At 52.6% G+C, this 3,320-nt stretch overlaps 1 protein-coding gene across 2 annotated transcripts in view; it reads left to right on the forward strand.

Annotated features, from left to right (window-relative positions):
- Positions 1–576: 576 nt before the first annotated feature.
- Positions 577–3,320, forward strand: part of Myadm (myeloid associated differentiation marker) — a 10,482-nt gene continuing 7,738 nt past the window's right edge. The window contains exon 1 of one of the 2 annotated variants that reach the window (XM_029532320.1): positions 577–789. The gene's annotated coding sequence lies outside the window, so the exon portion shown is untranslated. Of the gene's footprint in view, positions 790–2,059; positions 2,136–3,320 lie in introns of those variants that run through there. The other variant, XM_021219308.2, reaches the window with a different exon arrangement.

The raw sequence follows: 3,320 nt of genomic DNA on the forward strand, positions 1-3,320 counted from the left end.
GGCTGTCCTGGAACTCTCTTTGTAGACCAGGCTGGCCTCGAACTCAGAAATCTACCTGCTTCTGCCTCCCGAGTGCTAAGATTAAAGGTATGTGCCACCAGGCCCAGAGCCAAATAAGTCTTTTTAGAAAACAAATTGAAACAAAATTAAACAAACAAACAAAAACCAAAAACCCCCAAAGCCATACCTTCCATAGGCCATTGAGATGGCTCAAGTGGATAAAGGTACTAGCCAGCCAACCAAACCTGATGACCTGAGTTTGATCCAACTCCCTGGAAGGAGAAAATTGACTCTCACAAGCTGTCCTCTGACTTCCACATTTGCACTCTCACACATAAAGTAAATGTGTAGTAAATGTGTGTGTGTTTAAACTAAACTAAACCCCTCCCTTTTGCAAGGCATAAAATGACAAAGAGGGTCTGTTTCTGTGTCTCTTCCCAGACAGGCAAAGTGAGCACACAGCTCTTCGCCTACCCATCCCTACCTTGTTCCCCACCCCCACTTCTGCAAAGCACGAAGCAAGCGCCCAGGTCCCCTCTCCAGCTCCTCCCTCTTCTGTAGGACACGAATCTGACTGTAGTGAGCTCCTGGACCCCTTCGGACCCCCACCTCCCACCCCCTTCGCGAAGCTCCTAGCTTCCTCTCTAGGGCTAGGTCTATAAACCTCTTCAGTCCTCCTGGAAGGTGACCAGAAGCAGCCGCGGAGAAGAGACAAGCAGCCGCAGCCGCCACCAGGCCCCGCCCAGCAGCAGCAGAGCAAGGCCGCGCCCGGGACCGCTGCAGAGCGGGGTGAGTGAGTGCAGCCAGGAGGGAGGGAACCAGGTGTCCCCGGTCTCCGCCTTGCCCAGGGGGCCAGCATTGGGACCTTTCTCCTAAAGGTCCCTGCAGCATCGCGACCTTCAGCTTCTTTTCCCATCTGACTCAGTCGAGTTCTTTCAGGGCCTTAAATCCCGACTTTTTTTTTCTTCCCAACCCTGCATCTTTTCCCTGCTTTTGCCCCTCTCCTCCCGGCACTATGGGGTCCACCCAATCCTTCCCATATGGTAGAACCTAGAATCCAGAGCTCTGGGCCCTAGCCCCATCCTCATGAAGATTCCGAGTCCCTCCCTTTGTCCTGAAGGCAGGAATTCAGGCCAAAAATAGCGTGCCCTTCTAGCCCAGGCAACCAACCAACCACGTATGTTTTGAAAACTGAACGCTCAGAAATCTGGTACCCTCCCTCCAAATTTCCAGGAATTTAGGTACTATCCATCATCCTTTCGCGGCTCCTGGCTGCGATCTTCTGAGACTTGGCCCAGCAGTCCTCAGGCCACGATTACAGTGTAATTGGAGATGTGGCCCACTCTCCTCTGCGCAGACCCCTAAACGAAGGAATCTAGTCTTTGTTTTTCGGGGGTGGGCCCTCACTAGTCAAGGTAGCTTAAGCTCAAGGTCTGGCACCCTAAATTCCGCTTCAGGTAGACAAGACCCGAGCCCACGGAATCCGTTAAACAGAGGTCTGGCTCGTCCCCAAACTGCTGGGACCTGGATGTGTAAGGTTTCCATTTATTTATTTATTTATTTATTTATTTATTTATTTATTTATTTTTGGTCATCTTGGGAGAACTGATAGACAAGGACGTGGGACGGAGAGCGGGAGAATTGAATGAGAGGTGAGACTAGGCGTCGGGACCCGGTTTAGTGGGGGGACTCTAGCTAAAACAAATCATAAACAAGAACGTTTCTATGGCAACGACATCCCCCCCCCCCCCCCCGTCTACCCTGAAGTTTTCTTTCTAGAGCTAGGACAGGGAGGATAGCCCCCAGGAGACCCCACCCCTCCAGCTGCTGTGTCTTCCTGTTTTGTCTCCATGGCTACGGTGACCTCAGCTCTGCACCCCCCTCACTGGTAGGGCGGGAGATCCAGGACACTAGCCTTCTGGGGGCGTGGTGTGGCATTAGCCCCACCTTCGGGGCCTACCAGGGATAGCCGGAATGAAGGGAAAGTCCCTTTTCACCGCCCTAGCCAGGCCCAAACCCCGCCCCCAACCCCTCCCTGGCGCGCTCCTCAGCTGGCCAACTCCACCCAGCCCTAAGACCCTTTTGGTCTGCAGCTGTCGTCCTTGTTTGTGCTACAGACGCCACTGACTGGAGAGGTAAGGCTGCAGGGACCCCCCCAAAGGGAAGGAATTGTGGTCTAGGATCATTGGGTCTAGAAAGAGGAGTGGGCACGGATTCAGGTGTTTGGATCCCTAGAAACACAGCAGTTGTGCCAGGTGTCAAGTTCTGGATGAAAGGCTGAACATCTGAGCTCATACATCGGTCATACATGAGAAAGAAAAGGGCCTGGGGAGTGGACACGTGGGTCTGAGGAAGGACGGTGGGACTTGGACCCCTGAGAGGTAGGATGGGATCCAGACTTCTAGGTTTGAGATCTGTATTTAAGATGGGTCTGGGGAGGAGGGCTGGATTCAGACCTAAATCTGGAGAAAGTTGGGGGTCTGAATTTGTTCTGAGGGAGAAGGTACTGGAGTCTGAATTGGGACGGAAGAAGGGAGGGGCTGGGATCTCGACTCTCGGTTTGAGGAAAGATGGAGTATAGATCCCTGAATCCGAGAAGATGGAACTCCTGAATGCTTGTACCTGGTGTCTAGAGGGACTCAGGAGGGGGAAAGTCCTTGCTCTGACTCTCCTCCCAGAGGCCTGCAACCCGCAATAGAGTGGGGAGGGGGGCTGGGGGGTAGCTAGGAAGCTTTGAAGGCTTAAGGCTGAGCCCACCGCTGGTGTGAGGCGTGGCCCGGAGTATGATCAGGGCTGTGCCCAGCATGTGCCCAGTCTGTGGAGTGATGGATGACCTCAGGAGTGTGGCATGGGGGAAGGTAGCAGGGGTGCTGGGTGTGGCCCTGAGAGTGGAACTAGACCTAGGAGGAAGCTCTAGGGGCGTTTCCTCACCCTGCTTATGTCTTTAGCTGAGCATTCCTGAGCAATGACCTCAAACGGTGCTGGAGGCCCTCTGGATTACTAGTTCCGTTACCTCTCCTAAGGTCTTCCTTTCTTTTTATTCCTCCTTTCCTAACTTTTCTCCCGGACAGTAACCCGCCATTTTTGTTTTTAAATTTTTAAAGACAGGCTCTATGTATATAGATAGCCTTTGTAGTCCTGGAACTCGCTATGTAGATCTGGCTGGCCCTGAACTTGTGGAGATCCGTCTGCCTCTTCCTCCTAAATGCTGAGATTAAAGGCGATCTGTTGCCCACGTGTTATAGTGTGGGATGTCAGACTAGGCCTGGCTGGTGGGAGCTGGAGGTTTCTTTCTCTTTTCTTTTTTTTTTTTTTTTTTT

The sequence above is a fragment of the Mus pahari genome, chromosome 19, assembly GCF_900095145.1.
Source record: "Mus pahari chromosome 19, PAHARI_EIJ_v1.1, whole genome shotgun sequence".
Taxonomy (NCBI): domain Eukaryota; kingdom Metazoa; phylum Chordata; class Mammalia; order Rodentia; family Muridae; genus Mus; species Mus pahari.